The sequence below is a fragment of the Oryctolagus cuniculus genome, chromosome 19, assembly GCF_051225735.1.
Source record: "Oryctolagus cuniculus isolate XC-2025 breed Fujian yellow rabbit chromosome 19, ASM5122573v1, whole genome shotgun sequence".
Taxonomy (NCBI): Eukaryota; Metazoa; Chordata; class Mammalia; order Lagomorpha; family Leporidae; genus Oryctolagus; species Oryctolagus cuniculus.
Window position 1 is genome coordinate 40,430,715 of NC_142885.1, and position 17,345 is coordinate 40,448,059.

Genomic DNA, 17,345 nt, shown 5'->3' on the forward strand with positions numbered 1-17,345 from the left:
AAGGCAGGCGGAGAGGTGAGGAATGTAGGACAGAGACAGACAGAAGTCAAGAACTTTGTGTAACTCCTAGGGGAGGGATTGCAGGGGTGCTGTGCACACCAGGAGGTAGGAGTCATAGTAAACCACATGGCGACTGCCCAGTACTTAGGTAAGGGGGAGGAATTTGGGTCTGATTCCAAATACAAAGGGTGGACGTTGTAATATTTAATGCCAGAGGAAGATGATATCTGCATTGCAACTCAGGTTAACTCAAATCTAATGCAGACCAGGAAATGAAGCCAAGAAGTGAAGGAATGAAGCGACTTTCACAAGATCATGCTGTTCTGCTGGCCAGGCCTGTATTTAGTAGTATCCCATGTTGTGTCCCAGCTCATTTCATAATTCAGTTCATCCATCTCTAAGTCTGTGCATTAGCTGCATTGGTATTATCTCATGGGTTTTATAGGTATTATATGCCATATGCCCCATGAGAAGCCAAGAATGTAGATGCTAGAATTATTCCAGTTGAGCAGAGGGGGGACTGGGAAGACTATGAAAGAAACAAGGACTTTCTCAGGGCTACAGAACTCGTAAAAAAAAAAGGATCCAGGCATGACCATATTTGGTCCCCCTTAGACTAGAGTATGGTGGTTTAACATTAATATAGTTGAATTATCAACTACATACACCTGAGAACATGAGAAGGCAGTAAGGTCCATAATTTGGATGGCAATAATTTTTAAATGATGCAATCTGTTTCTCTTCACAGCAGCACTGTGTGAATTAGAGAAGGGTGGGAATGGACCACCTGTTACGGGACAGGCTGTGTCCACAGATACTGACCTCCGTGCCTTCTCTCTCTTCCTCTCCTCCTCCCTCTTCATTTCCTTCTGGGCATGGGATTTGCAATTCCTTCTCTGTGAAATTCAGGAAGAGGTCATTTGAGGAGTGAACCAGCAGAAAGATCTCTTTCTCTTTCTCTCCTTCTCTATCTCTAAACTCTTTCAAATAAATAAATAAGTATTTTTTGAAAGTTCTGCATAACGCTCACTACAGCAGCACATTTACTAAAAGGAAAACTCTGCATCGGTTAAGAAATTTTTTCCACCAACATAAATTTATCTTTTACTTCCACTTTTACACATACATATTACACACATACATACACACACTTCTTTCTTCCCCTCCAACTCTGTGAGAAACATTCATAGAGAATTTTGAAGTACAAAAAACTTAACCATGAATTCTCATGGGGGCAGTGAGTTATAAGACAATTTTATATATTTTGTATAATGTAACACTATTTTAATAAAGTATGTGCTTTCATTTTATAATTATCTAAGTACATTAATTGAAGTGATGTGAGGAAGGGAATTCTTATGTTTCCTTGAAAAAGCCAAAATATTGGTATAAAAAGTATTCTCATAAACTTTGTTCATAAATGTTTTTATTGATTATTTATAGAGTCTGAAAATATGCAAGAGTTGAAAATCAAGGTGATTACTATTTAGAAGGTGCTTTGGTAACACTATGTAGAGATGAGAGTTTGTTTAGGAAATAAAACTGAAGAAAAATAGTTGCAAGATAAAGATAGCTACATGTATACAATGGATAACGGCATTGCCTAACAGAAATTAGGCTTGCCCAAGCCTGGAAGAACTTTCAAGAGAAGCAGTTCTTTCTGTCCTCTAGTGGCCATTTCTCGAGATACAGACAGCTATGTGGGATTGAAGACTAAACAGAGTACAACCCAGGAGGAGGTTGAATGGCTTACCTTGTAATTAATTTAACCAATAATGCGAAAGATCTCTACAATGAAAATTACAAAACATGAAAGAAAGAAATAGAAGAAAATGTAAAAACTGGAAAAATTTTCCATGCCTGTGGATTGCAAGAGTTAACATAAACCAAATGTCCATACTACCAAAGCAATTTTCAGATTCAATGTGATCCCAATCAAAATACCAAATCCTTCTCATATCTACAAAAATGATGCTATAATTCATATGGAAACAGAAGAGACTATGAATAGCTAAAGCAATTTAGACAACAAAAACAAAGCTAGAGGTATCACAATACCTGACTTCAAGATATACTATAAAGGCAATTATAATCAAAACAACCTGGTACTTGCACCAAAATAGATGTGTAGATAACTGCAACATAATAGAGTCTCCAGAAATCAATCCACACCTCTGCAATCAACTAACCTTTGATAAAAGAGGTAAAACCAATCCCTGAAGAAAGGAATGTCTCCTCAACAAGTGGTATTGGAAAAATTGGATCTGCATGTGTAAAAGTATGAAACAAGACCCATACCTTACACATTCTACAAAAATCAATTCAAAATGGATAAGGGATCTTAATCTATAACCTGATAACATCAAATTACTAGAGAACATGGGAGAAAATCTGCAAGACATTGGCATAGGCAAAGACTTCTTGGAAAAGGCCCCCAGAAGCATGGGCAATCAAAGTAAAAATAGGCAAATGGGATTCTCAACAACAACAAAACAAGCAATCCAATTAAGAAGTTGGCAAAGGATTTGAACAGACATTTTATCAAAAGATGAAATCCAAATGGCCAACAGACACATGAAAAAACCTCAGGTTCACTAGCCATCAGAGAAATGCAAGTAAACATCACAATGAGGTTTCACCTCACCCCAGTTACAATGACTCTAATACAGAAATCAAAAAATAATAAATGCTGGGGAAGATATGGGGGAAAAGGTATCCTAAAGTACCCAACCTAATTGTTGGTGGGAATGTAACCTAGTACAACCATTGTGGAAGACAGTATGGAGATTTCTCAAAAAGCTGAAAATAGATCTACCATTTAACCGAGGCATCCCACTCCTAAGAATTTACCCAAACAAAATGAAATCAGCATATGAAAGAGTTATGTGTACCCCCATGTTTACTAGAGCTCACTGCACAATAGCTAAGATATAGAATCAAGCCAGATGTCCAGCAACCAATGACTGGATATAGAAAATGTGGGCTATATACACTATGGAATATTATTTAGCTGTAAAAACAAAACAAAACAAAACAACAACAAAAAATAGTAACATCCTGTCTTTTGCAGCAAGCTGATACAACTGGAAATAATCATACTTAGTGAAAGAAACCAATCTCAAAAAAAAAAAAATACTGTATTTTTTTCCTGATCTGTGGTAACCAATAGAGTACAAAATATGTAATGTATAATTATCACTAAACTAGAGGTTTTTATTTGATTTTTACTTGTTAAAATTCTTATTTAGTGAATTATTAAGCCTTTTCTTGAAATGTACATTTAAAATATTTACTCTCAAAAACTGAAAAACAAAACAAATGGTAGAAGAAATAAGAGTGGGAGGCAGGGTGGAAGAAAGGGAATATCACTATTTTCTTAGATGTGTATGTACAAATCATATTAGAGAATCTGTTAAAAATTAATTAAAATTAAATGAAAAAAGAAGAGTTGATAGATGTGTTACTTAGGTACATTTTGAACATGTCACCATATACACATCTATCAAAACATCAAGTTGTGCGCTGTAATATATAGTTCAATGAGTGGACACTATCTCAATAAAGCTATGAAATGAACAAAATATCACCAGAAGAAAAGGTAGTATTTCACCCAAACAATGAGGAAGTGGGATAATCTCTTTCCTCTAGATCATGTAGACTTTTTAAGTGACTCAGAACTCAGATGAGTGATATACCATAGGTGAAAAAAATGCTGTACATCATAGTTTCCAAAAGTATTACTCCAAATACAAAAAGTAGAATCCACCCGATGTCCATGACCAGTTTTTAAAGAGGTAAATAGATGCAAAGAAATACTATTCAGCATGGGAACAGTGAACAGCTGATATTTGTATCAGCATAGCTGGATATTGAAGTTATTATGGTAAACAAAAGAAATCACCCACAAAATAACACATAGTCACAAGAGACTCAGCATTGTGGGCTCAGTACCAGTGAAGGGAGGTTTTTAAGAGAGTTTAGATTCAGTTTTGTCAGTTTCCATCAGATTCTTGTTAGGCTCTCTGAAGGCCCACGCACTAATGGAAGTATTACTGTTTTATTTTTATGATTGACTTAAGAGACAGAGATAGACGAGAAGTACCATCTGCTGTTTCACTCCCCAAATACGCATAGCAACCTTTGGGGAGGGAAGAGAATCCAGAATCATGAATCACCAATCCAGCTCTATGGAAGGGATTCAAACACTTGGGCTGTCACTGCTGCCTCTAGGGTGTGCACTAGCAAGAATCTGGTAGTCAGGAGTTGGACTGGGCAGCGGTCCCAGTATTTCAATATAGGATGGAGGTGTCCCAGTCAGCATCCCAACCACTACATCAAATGCCTGTCTCTAAAGTTATGATTTTGTTGCTTTTGTATTGTTATGAATTAACTGCTTAATAGCTAATATAATTGTTCCAGAAGATTCTAGGGATTTAGGTTAAATTGCTTGTCACATTATATCATAAAATGGAAAAAAAGAGTGGCTGCAACACAATAAAATCCCAAAGAATCTCAGTGTCAGCTTCTTTTTGGGCAACACAGACAGACCATACTTGACCAGCAAAGGTCTCAGTAGCCTGAGAGGCTGGCACCACGGCTCAATAGGCTAATCCTCCACCTGCAGCACCAGGACCCCGGGTTCTAGTCCCGGTCTGGGTGCTAGATTCTGTCCTGGTTGCTCCTCTTCCTGTCCAGCTCTCTGCTCTGGCCCGGGAGTGCAGTGGAGGATGGCCCAAGTCCTTGATCTCTGCACCCACATGGCAGACCAAGAGAAGCACCTGGCTCCGGGCTTTGGATCAGCACAGTGTGCCGGCCACAGCGCACCAGCCGCAGCAGCCATTGTGGGGTGAACCAACAGAAAAAGGAAGACCTCTCTCTCTGTCTCTCTCTCTCTCTCTCACTGTCCACTCTGCCTGTCAAAAAAATAAAAAAGAAGCTTAAGACCCACCAATGCCCACTGTGGGATAACCACCCACTTCTGAATCCCTGTACCAGGTGGACCCACCTTGTCATCTCCCTCAGAGCAGACTAGAGGAGGTCAAAGTTCTCCTGGTGACTACTCGTCCCACTTCACAAGGACTTCTCCAAGCCTAAAAGCTTTAAGACCAAAAAGAAAAAAGAAAAAGAAAAAGAAAAAACCCACAGAAGTGTAAATGATTCCTCTTTAACATTTATCTGATTATTTTTAAAAATGCATGACTTTTTGGGTCGGCGCTATAGCACAGTGGACTAAAGCCCCAGCCTGCAGTGCTGGCACCCCATATGGGCACTGGCTCAAATCCTGGCTGTTCCTCTTCCAATCCAGCTCTCTGTTATGGCCTGGAAAAGCAGTGGAAGATGGCACAAGTCCTTGGGCCCCTGCACCCTCATAGGAGACCTGGTGGAAGCTCCTGTCTCCTGGCTTCAGATCAGCTCAGCTCTGGCCATTGCAGTCATTTGGGAAGTGAACCAGAAGAATGAAAAAGCTCTCTCTCTTCTCTCTCTTTTCTGTTCTCTGTTCTCTCTTCTCACACTCTCTCTCTCTCTACCTCTCTCTGTAACTCTTTCAAATAAATAAATATTTTAAAAGATCTTTTATTTATTTATTTGAGAGGTAGAGTTACAGACAGAGGGAGAGTCAGAGAATGGTCTTCCTTCTGCTGGTTCACTCCCCAGATGGCTGCAATGGCTGAAGCTGCACCAATCCAAAGCAAGGAGCCAGCTGCATCTTCCCAGCCTCCCATGTGGGTGCGGGGCACAAGCACTCACGCTGTCTTCTACTGCTTTCCCAGGTTATAACAGAGAGCTGGATTGGAAGAGAGCAGCCGGGACTAGAACCGGTGTCTGTATCGGATGCCGGTGCCACAGGCAGAGGATTAAACTATTGCACCATGGTGCCAGCTCCCATAAATCTTTTTTTTTTTTTTTTAAGTATGACTGTTGCAAGACAACCAACGATTAACATGAAATTTAACATTCTCGCCATCATACACCTAGGTTAAACAGGTTTATAATTCTGAGGATGTTGATCAAGTTGCTTTCCCAGTACTGCCCCCATTCTGTCACCAATCAACAATTCCTGAATATTGGGTCTCCGCGGGTCATCCTGAGAAGGAGCAAAAGCAAGTCTTTGTCTCCACCAGAGATACATCCACTACTGAACATGACCCAAGCTGGCAGCACAACTAATCGAATCCTCTGCCTGCCTCAGTTGCCACCTGCACAGTGTGTGACTGGCCTTTCTCATCCCTGGTGAAGCTATGAACACAAGCGAGTGAATGACTGCAGAGCTCAGGCTGAGGGGCCAGAAGGAGCAAGCACTGAGCAGCACAGCCCAGGATGCCTGTGAGGCCAGTGCAGAGCTGCACGTAGAGACCCAGGAAGCTGCTCCAGTGTGCACAGCTGCTCCTGGATCCACAGGAACTGCTCCTGCTGCACCTGTGCTCATGCAACATCTTCATAAACCGCCTCCGGCAGAGAGTGCAGAGAGGTTATCAGATTCTCCCCAAAGGGTGGCGGTTGGTCTGCTTGGGACCAGGATCTGTGCTTCGCCTTGTGCCCAGGGTGGACCGTCCAGGATCCCCTGTGATGGTCATCAGGAGCTTGCTGAATTTCTGTGTGGTTTCCAGAGTCCAAAGGTTTCTGCCTCCTTTGCAAAGTCACACTGAGCATATACACACAGTTGCCTGCGTAAAACACACCCAAGAGACCAGTATTGGTTCCTTGGGCTCTAAAGTCTGAATTCAGATGCCTTCAAGTGAACCCCACCTAACTCTTCCCTTCTCCCCCACCCCCTGGACTCCAGAAGGCTGCACCATCCTCTTCTCAACCACTCAGACCCTAACAATCACCTTCCAGCCCAACGCTGCCCCGAGGTGGGGAAAGCAAGATCCACTCTATGCTGACATGACGACTGTCCTTTGAACTGATTTTCCTATTCTTAGAGTTCACCCTATCACAGCTAGATTCAGATTCTGAGATAGAGAGTTTGAGTGGTGGCCTCCAGATGGACTGCCACAACCCTCTTCCATCCAGAACACGCAAGGAGCACAATTTGCCACCAATTCTGCCTTCACCTCTGTTCCCCACACTGCAGTATTTAGAAGTCAGGGCTGCCAACCAGATCCCTGTTCCCTGACACAGGAAACTGTGTCATACCATATTTTGTCCCTCCTCACTTCAGGACCATCACATCTTACCTGATCCAGAAATGCTGTTTCTGGCTTTGAGCTTAGTAGTCTGGGACATCTCCTCACTGGCATTGGGCTCTGATCCTAGATCAAAAGGAGTTCAAGTGACTGACTTTCCCCATAATATAACTCGGATCTAAGTTTTCCTGTCCACTCACATCCAGTATATTATTCTCTTTGTCCCAAAAGTCTTCTGTTAATGCTTAAATGATTAATGGTAATGATAATGGAAATTGAGCAAGGGTGGAGTGTTGATCTAATTCTCGTGCTGAGGGTGACTGGAAATGCTGGGATTGGATTATGTTGTCACAATGGAACCCCCTGTTGGAATCAAGGTGTCTGTACAAGGGGAAATCACATTTGCTTCCTGGATTATCATGTGATTTTCCTTGGCACTTCCAGCCACCTTCATCAGAGGCCAGAATAAAGGGATCATCAAACTCATGGGTCACCCAGCCTTTTACTGTGAAGTTTCAAAATGTGGATTAAAGTGAACCTTCCTTCCTTAGTACCTTCTCCCCCATATTTGTTATAGGAATGAAAATCTAATAACTTCCAGACACATGGAGTTCTCCAGATTTGTCCCTGATTCATGTTTCCGAGTCATTTTGTTACCTTAGCCCTGTTATACCAGTGTCAAAGGCAAACAAAAAGATTAGGGGTCACAGGTTCATTGCCACATTTCTCAATATATCTTGGAGCTTCAAGCCATTTCCCATTCCCCATTTCAAAATTACACCCACCCAAAGATACACAACTCAGTTTCCTGATTCCACATCACCTTCCACATTCCTTGCAGACATCTCACATCTCTACCTTGACTCTGCACATAGCTCAGAGAAATCAGAAGCAAGTGTCTCACCTTTTCCTTCCAGTAATTGCCCTTCCTCATCTGTGCTCTCATCTTTAAGAGACATCTGCGGGGAAGGAGGTTGCTCAGGGGCATGCTCTCAATTCCCAGTCCCATCCTGAACTCAAGTGTCCAAAGGTGAGGATGGCCCTTCTCCATCTACCTTTTAAAGCCTCTGCTCTGGTCATGGCTCTCTTCTATGGGTGGAAGACATTCCTTTCTACTGTTGATGACCAGTGTCTCAATAAAAATCTTTGGTCTGTGGCTGGAGTGGGGACCCAGATGTAATGTCCAATCTTTGTGCTAAAAATCAGGATAATAGAACTAGAGGGCACAGGGACAGAACTGGTCCTGATCTGAATTCCAGCCCGATTACCATGCTGAAGCATTTTTCTGACCCTGCCCTAATTTCAAGTAGCAGGATCAATGAGGATGTTGGGATTTTTACAAATGTTTGGCACATGATAGAATAATAAATACTGTTAAATTTTGAACAGATGTGTTTAAATTCCCAAATGTTCAGAAATGACAAATTTCAAATTAGTCAATGTACTTAGTGAAATAAGCCAATCACCAAAGGACAAATACCAAATGTTCTGCCTGACCTGTGATAACTAATAGATCACTTAAAACCAATCTATAGAAGTGAAATTGACACCTTGAGAAGCAATGACTTTGAACAGCTCTTTGTCTTGACAGCTGAGGAAGTTTTTTTTTATACTATTTGTTGAACTCTTTTCTTAACAAAGAATTAATCATATGTTTATAAAGATAATTCAAAATAGATCTTAGTAAAAAATAAGAATGGGCATAGGAAAGGGAGGAGAAAGAGGGATGGTGGTGCATATGATGGGAAAAATCACTGTATTTCTAAAGTTGTAATTATGAAATGTATGAAATTTGTGTAATTTAAATAAAATGTTTCTGAGGGAAAAACAGAGGCAATGTTATACAAACACACATAGTTGATAATAAAAAAAGTAGAGGAAAATAAAAAACAAAACAAAAAAAGTTCATTTATCTTGAAAGTGATGGCCATGATTAGATCAAGTGAGATTATCAGAGCTTTTGGTTAAAACCTAATTAACAACTGATGCCTGGGATAGCAGAAAACCCAGCTGGAAATGGTAACTGGCCATTTGCCTCATACTCCCTAGTCATCCTGGGAGGCCAGGAAGCATTGTAGAGGGTGCTCAGCACCAAAGGTATAGCTGAGGAGGAGAACAGGGCCATGATTGTAACACAGAGCTTTGGACCCTGCCCATGGACTCAGGCCAACAATCAAAACACAAGGTTGGGGGCTGGCACTGTGGTGCAGTGGGTTAAAGCCCTGGCCTGAAGTAACAGCATCCCATAAGGGCACTGGTTCTACCTCTGGGTGCTCTTCTCCTGATCCACGTCTCTGCTATGGTCTGGGAAAACAGCAGAAGATGGCCCAGGTCCTTGGGCCCCTGCTTCCATGTGGGAGACCTGGAAGAAGCTCCTCACACCTAGCCTCTGACAGGTGCAGCTCAGGCCATTGAGGCCAACTGGGGAGTGAACCAGTGGATGGAAGACCTCTCTCTATCTGTCTCGACTTCTCTCTGTAAATAATAAATACTCTGTGCTATTTACTGATCTCAGCATGGGTTCAAAAATTGACACAGAACTAGCCAAATTGTAGCTATGTAGGTTAAGCCACTATTTGGCATGGCAGCATAGTCTATAGAGGTGTGGGTTCACATCCTGGCTGCTCTGCTTCTGATCTAGATCCCTGCTAATGTGCCTGCCAAAGCCATGGGTAAAGATCCAAGTACCCGGTACACTGACACACGCGTCAGAAATCTGTTGGAGTTCTAGGCTCCTAGTTTTTGCCTTGAACAGCCCCAGCCACTCAGCCATTTGCCGAGAGAACCAGCAGATGAAATTTCTCACTCTCTTTTTGCCTCTCCCTCTGTCACCATTACTAAGTCACAATAAATAAAGAATTCATTCGTTTAAATCAATAAAACTTCTATTAAATTAAATTTGTCTGCAATTCTTTTTTATTAAGATTTGGAAGAACATTCATGTACCCATGTTCATATAAATACACGAAAATAATTTTATGAAGATAACACATCTTATTCATCTCGAACATCTGAAACTTATGTTATAAATTGAAAGTGGTTTAAGCAGAATAAAATCACACAGTCACAGCGTCAAATTCCGGTGGGGCAAGAAACTGTCCACGCTTGATCAACACTGGTTTCAGACGTCTGGGTACCGTCACTGCCCACCCTCAGACACCCACTGCTTCTGAGGCCTGTCTCACACAGACCCACCCTGTCATCTCCCCTCAGAGTCCTCCTGAGCACTGCTCCTCCCACCTCCCCAGAACTTCTCCAGGTAGAAAACTTTACATTGACAAAAATGCACAAGTGTCAATGATGACCTCTTAATATGTGCTTCATTTAAAAATTCAAGTCAGTTACAAGGATTCAGATTGGTAATGTGAAAACCGACATTCTTCTGTCATGGCGTCCTCAAGGACACAACAGGTTCCTGATTCCAAGGAAGTTGCTCCAGTTCCTTTCCTATGGCCACCCAGATTCCCTCAGGCATCAGCTCATCCCGACTACAGGGTCTCTGCTGGGCTTGCGGAGAAGTAGCAGCTGCAAGGCTTTCTGTGTGTCAGAGATGCGCCCTCTAGTGTCCACCATGCGGGCTCCCCAGCACAAGATTAGTCTGATGCCCTGTGTGCCTCAGGTTCTTCCTGCTCAGCAGAGGGCTGGCCTTCCCCCTCCTGGGAGGAGCTCTGAGCAGGTGCCCTCGACTGGACAGCAGGCATGCGCTCCGGGGCCGGGGTTGGGGCCGAGGCCGAGGCCGGGGCTTGGACCCGGAGGAGCCAGCCCTGGGCAGGGAAGGCCCAGGCCGCCTGCGAGGCCAGCCCATAGCAGCTCTGCATGACACTGCATATATGCCTGTGGAGCTGTGCCAGAGCAAACAGCTGCTCCTGGGTCAGCGGGAACTGCGCCTGCTGCGCCTGCACCCGGGCTAAATCTTCATAAATGACCTCAGACAGAGAGCGCAGGGAGGTCACCAGGCTCTTCCGAAGGGGCGGTGGATGGTCTGCTGGGGACCTGGAACTGCGCATCCTCTTGTGCCCAGGGCGGGCCCTGGAGGATCCCCTGCGAGGTTCCGCATGCGCCTCCTGAATTCCTCTGTCATTTCCATCATCCGAAGGTTTTGGTTTCTTTTGCAAAGTCGCGCTGAGCTCATGCACACAGCTGCCTGCAGAGACACACGGGAGACACTCAGCACAGCTCCTTGGGCCCTAAAACCTAAGTCCTGCCCCCTTCACGGGAACCCCACCGAATCCTGCACTTCCTTCCCCACAATGGACTCCAGCAGGAACCCAGGCAGCACCCATCCTCCTCCTCACACGCTCTTGGGATCTCTAAACTGCTCTCAATCTCTGACAACCCCTCCCTTCCCAACCTTGGATAAGCTCCCTGGTCCTGACCCTCTAGGGAGAGAAAGCACGATGCTACCTGTCCCCGTGTGGCTGCTGTCCTCAGAACTGATTGTCCTCTTCCTGGAGCTCACCCCGTCACAGCTGGACTCTGATTCTGCAAAACACAGGGAGTTGGAGTGCCTGCCTCCAAAGGCACAGCCACAGCCCAGGTCTATCCAGGACACAGGGAGCAGCGCCTCCCACCAGTGCTCCCTTCCCCTCTGGTCCCCGTACCCCAGCATCTCTGAGGTGCTGCTGACTCATCTGGTCTCAGGGCCCCTGTCTCCCAGAGAAGACTGTGCCACAGCACCCTATGACCTTCTCGCTCCGGGTGAGTCTGAACTTACCTGCTCTGGCAACGCTGCTTCTGCCTCTGAGCTTCCTTTCTGGGACTTCTCCTCATGTGGACTGGGCTTGGATCCTACATCAAAAGAGAGTACGTATGACTGAGTTTCCCCACGAAATAAAATAAAAATTCCCCACGTGTATAAAATTTGTGTCCTCCAAAGGTTGTTTGTGAATCTCTTTGTCTACAAAATCGAACTTAATACTTCAAGTGTTAAGGGGAAGGGGCCAGCTCTGTGGCATAGAAGGAAAACCCATTACAGAACTGGTTCGAGTCCCAGCTGCTCCACTTCCAATCCAGCTCTCTGCTATGGCCTGGGAAAGCAGTGGAAGATAGCTCGAGTTCTTAAGCTCCTGCACCCTTGAAGGAGATGTTGAATAAGCTCCTGGCTCTTGGTTACAGACCAATGCAGCTTTGGCTGTTGTTGCCAAGTGGGAGTGAACCAGCAGGTGGAAGATCTCTCTCAAACTCTGCTTCTCCTTCTTCTTCTGTGTACCTCTTTCAGATAAATGAATAAATCTCTTTAAGAACAAGCATTAAGGTGGAAACTAATGAAAATAGAAATGGATCAAGGGTGGGGAATAACCTGAGACGTGGACAATGTTTAGACTGGGTGATGTTGGGAAGGAGGAGCCCGGCTGTTGGAATATGGTATGTGAATAAGGAGAGAACACTTGCACAGCAAGCTCCCTGACAGATTGGATTGTCATGTGAGTTTTGCTCCATACTCCTTCTGAATCCTCCCCTACCCTCATAAAATGTCAGAGCATTCGGGTCATGAACTATTAGGGGCATGAAGACTTTTCTTGTGAATTTCCAAAATGTGATTTGAAAGAAATATTCCTTCTTTAGTTACATGTCTCAGATATTTGTCGTGAGAATGAAAAACTAATACCATGTATGCATTTGATCCCCCGGGCCCCCGTTTTGTCTCAGATTTCAAGTTTCTGTCATCCTGTTGGCTGAGCCAGTTAAGCCAGGATCAAAGGAAAATGAGCGCATTAGAGTTCCATAGGTTCATTGCTGCCACATTTCTCAATAGGCCCCTGGAGCTACCAGCTATTTCCCATTTCACACTTTGAAATGAAACCCTGCATCACACACACAGACCAGTTGCCAGGTTCCAAACCACCTTCCGCACTCACCCTGACATCCCAAGGACCTACCTTGCCTTTGCAGGCAGCTCTCAGGGAAATCAGAAAACAGTGTCTCACCTTGTCCTTGTGGTGGTTGCTCCTCTTCATCTGTGCCCCCATCTTTAAAAGACCTTTGTGGGGAAGAGGGCAGCTCAACTGAGAGCCCAAGAGCTCCCTGGTCTGCACTTTCCTGTGCCATCCTGAAGTTCAAGGTTCCAGGCTCAAGTGTGCAGAGAGGGAGGATAGCCCTGCTCCATCTGCCTTTTAAAGCCCCTCCGGAGGGCGGGGCTCATGCCTATTGGAGGGAGGAATTCCTTTCTCCTGTCAATCACCAGTGCAAGCATCAGTTTTCACCTGTGGTGGTGGTGGTGGTGTGACACGGATGTAAGGTCCGTTTTAGTGTCCAATGCAGAAATACAGTGTGAGAGGACACTGGGACAAAAGTCAGGGGACTGGACCCCATCTCTTCCAGCCCAATTACCACCCAAATGTGTCAATAAGACCCTGCCTAGATTTCCAGCTGCAGAATCAAACAAGCTGCATGTTGACATTTCTAGAACAGTTTCCCACTTGGATCCGGTGCTGTGGCATAGCCAGTAAAGCTGCCACCTGAAGTGCTGGCATGCCATATGGATGCCGGTTCCTGTCCCAGCTACTCCACTTCCTATCCAGCTCTCTGCTGTGGTCTGGCAGAGAAGTGGAGGATGTCCGAGATTCTTGGGCCCCTGCACCCAAGTGTGAGACCAGGAGGAGGCTCCTGGCTCCTGGCTTCGGATTGGCTCAGCTCCTGCCATTGTAGCCATATGGGGAGTGCACCATCAGATGCAAGAACTTTCTCTGCATCTGCCTCCGCCTCCACGTAAGTTTGCCTTTCAAATGAGTAAAGAAATCAGTAAAAGTAAGAAAGAGATAAAAGGAAATGTTTTCCATATGAAGAGAATAATCAATAGGATTAAATTTTATAGACACGTGTTAAGACATCCTAGCTGTTCAGCAATGACAATATCAAAATAATCAATTGTGTCAGGTTCACAACATAAATGTTAATATTCAAAGGTATGTGAAAAGTGAAAAAAGGCATTCCATTGTGCCAAATTAGATTAAGTGAGATCACCTGAGAGTGTCTGTTACAATCTCATCAGTCACTGCCTGAAGGTGTTTGTTTCACACCTTATCAGTCTAGGCCTGGCACTGTGGCTCAGCATGTTAACACCCTGGCCTGAAGCACCAGCATCCCATATGCGTGCTGGTTTGAAACTTGGCTGCTCCAATACTTTTCCAGCTCTCTGCTGTTACCTGGGAAAGCTAGAAAATATCCCAAGTCTTGTGCCCTGCACCCATGTGGGAGACCTGGAAGAATCTCCTTACTCCTGGAAATATAATATTTCTTATGTATAGCACATTCACTCATTAGTTACAATGTCTAGTTACAATCTCATCAGTCACCACAGGAAGATTTTTTTTTGGTAGGCAGAGTGGACAGTGAGAGAGAGAGACAGAGAGAAAAGTCTTCCTTTTGCCATTGGTTCACTCTACAATGGCCGCCGTGGCCAGCGCATTTCGGCCTGCGCACCGCGCTGATCCAATGGCAGGGGCCAGGTACTTATCCTGGTCTCCCATGGGGTGCATGGCCCAAGGACTTGGGCCATCCTCCACTGCACTCCCTGACCACAGCAGAGAGCTGGCCTGGAAGAGTGGCAACCAGGACAGAATCTGGCGCCTGGACCAGGACTAGAACCCTGTGTGCCTGTGCCTCAAGGCAGAGGATTAGCCTAGTGAGCCATAGCACCAGACCTGAAGGTGTTTTTTAAAAGCTAATTAGGGCTGGAGCCCTGGCTCACTTGGCTAATCCTTAGCCTGTGGCACCAACATCCTGAGTTCTAGTCCCAGTTGGGGCACTGGATTTTGACCTGGTTGCCCCTCTTCCAGTCCAGCTAACTGCTGTGGACTGGGAAGGCAGTGGAGGATGACCCAAGTCCTGGGGCTCTGCACCTTCATGGGAGAGCAGGAGGAATCTCTTTGCTCTGGATCAGCTCAGGGTCTGACCCCAGCACGCTGGCATAGCGGCCATTTAGGGGGTGAACCAATGGAAAAGGAAGACCTTTCGCTCTGGCTCTCTGTCTCTCACTGTCTAACTCTGCCTGTCAAAAAAAAAAAAAAAAACCCTAATCATTGCAGGCCTGGCACTGTGGCTCAGCGGTTAAAACCCTGACCTGAAGGTCCAGCATCCCATTTGGGTGCTGGTTTGAGACCTGGATGCTCCAATTCTTATCCAGCTCTCTGCTGTGACCTGGGAATGCAGCAGAAGATGGCACAAGTCCTTGGTCCCCTGTACCCTCGTGGGAGACCCAGAAGAATCTCCCGACCTCTGGATTCCAACAGGCCCAGCTCCAGCCCTTAAGGCCAATTGAGGCATAAACTATTGGATGGAAGGCCTCTCTAACTCTCTGCCTCTCCTCTCTCTGTGTAACTCTGACTTGCAAATATTAAAGAAATCCCTAAAGGGAAAAAAATGCCTTGTTGACCATTAATTCCTGGGCACCTGGGCAGCAGAATATCCACATGGATAAGATGGGTAGATAACCACACACTTGCTCTCCCCAGTCACCCTGGGAGCCCATGATGCTCTGCAGTGGGGCTCAGCACCCACAGTCTGGCTGAGGAGGAAACCTGGGCCATGATCTCACCTTATTGCTCTGTGACTTCCTACTGTGTCCTTCCAGTGTGTGTATCTGTTAAATCAATGGAACTTCAACGCCTTTATGGGGCTGATATCTCACCTAGAAGTTGAACCAGGAGATTAGAAACCTGCAGCTCATTTCAGGGTGCCTGGTTTCTAGTCCAATCAGAACCCTGATTATAACTTCCTGCTAATGCATGTCCTGGGTTACAAAAGTATCAACTCTATTTCAGCACTGAGGTACAGCATGTATAGCCACTGCTTGAGTCCCACCTGCTCCACTTCTGAACAAGCTCCCTGCTTGTTCACTTGGGAAAGTACCAGAGGATGGCCCAAGGACTTGGGCCTCTGAACCCTCATGGGAGATGCAGAAGAAGCTCCTGTCTCCCAGCTTTGGAGCAGCCAAGCTGTGGCAATTATGGCCATTTGGGGAGTGAGCCAGCTGATGGTTGATCTCTCTCTCTCTCTCTCTCTCTCTCTCTGTTTCTGCCTTTGTCTCTCTGTAGCTCTGCCATTCAAATAAAATAAATAATTCTTCAAAGAAATGAACACTCAGGTAGTTGAAACCCTGCCACGCTCAAGAGAAACCTAGATTGAGATTTCAGCTCCTGGAGTCAATGTCCCAACTCTAACTGAAGAGGCTTAAGACAATGAACCAGCAGATGTGACCTATCCATCCCTCTGCCTCTGTGTGTATCTTTTGATCTCCCTCTCCTTTTCTCTCTCTCCCCCATCTCTATATTAGTTAATAAATTTGAGTTAAAATGAGTCTGTGGAACACATGGATTCTGGAAAATATCTGCATAGATTCAAAAATTGTAACTGGGCAGGCCACATTGCGGCATTGTGATTAAAGCCCCTTTTGGAACAGCATCATTGAATACAGGGATGTGCATTCAAGTTCTGGCTGCTCTGCTTCTGATTCAGCTCCCTTCTACTATGCCTGCCAAGCATCAGATGATGATCCAAGTTCATGTGCCCGTATTAATCATGTAATCGCCCTCCATGGAATTCCAGGCTCCTGACTTTTGTTTTGACAAGCTCCTGCCATTCAGCCATTTGGGAGGGAAACCAGCATATGGAAAAGTCTGTCTCTCTCTGTTTCTCTCTCTCTCTCTCCCTCTCTGTCTCTCTCTTTCTCCCAAGATATGTGTCCATAAATTAAATAAATAAATGAAATTCCATATATGAAATTAATTTGTGTAACTTGTTTTTCCATAAACTTATGAGGAAGCCTCATGGTCACATAGCAACCTAGAAATGTAATATTTCATATGGATAGCAGATACCGGTTAGACATTCATAAGTCTTATCGGGAAAAACACATGTGAGGGCACTTTACTGATGCCAAATAGGGAAATTTTTGCTTTTGAATTTTGTCAGTCCTTAAGTCTGGCAGCTATTACTCCTTAACAGTTACGTGGTTTAATATATTTGTACTGAGATACATTTCTCAGCTCCCTGAGTGTTTAGTAAAATTACTTCACAGTTTCATGTATGTCTAGCCAGCTTATTTTGATGAGTTTTGATGGAGACTACATTTAAGTCTGTAAAATGTAAAAACGCTTCTGTGTTTTTTTGTTGTTGTTTGTTTGTTTTTGTTTGTAAGGCCACTGCTCTCTAATCTTGTGTTCTCTAAAGGATATTTATTCCCCTCAAGATATGGTTACAGTTGTTTAAATCCATCAG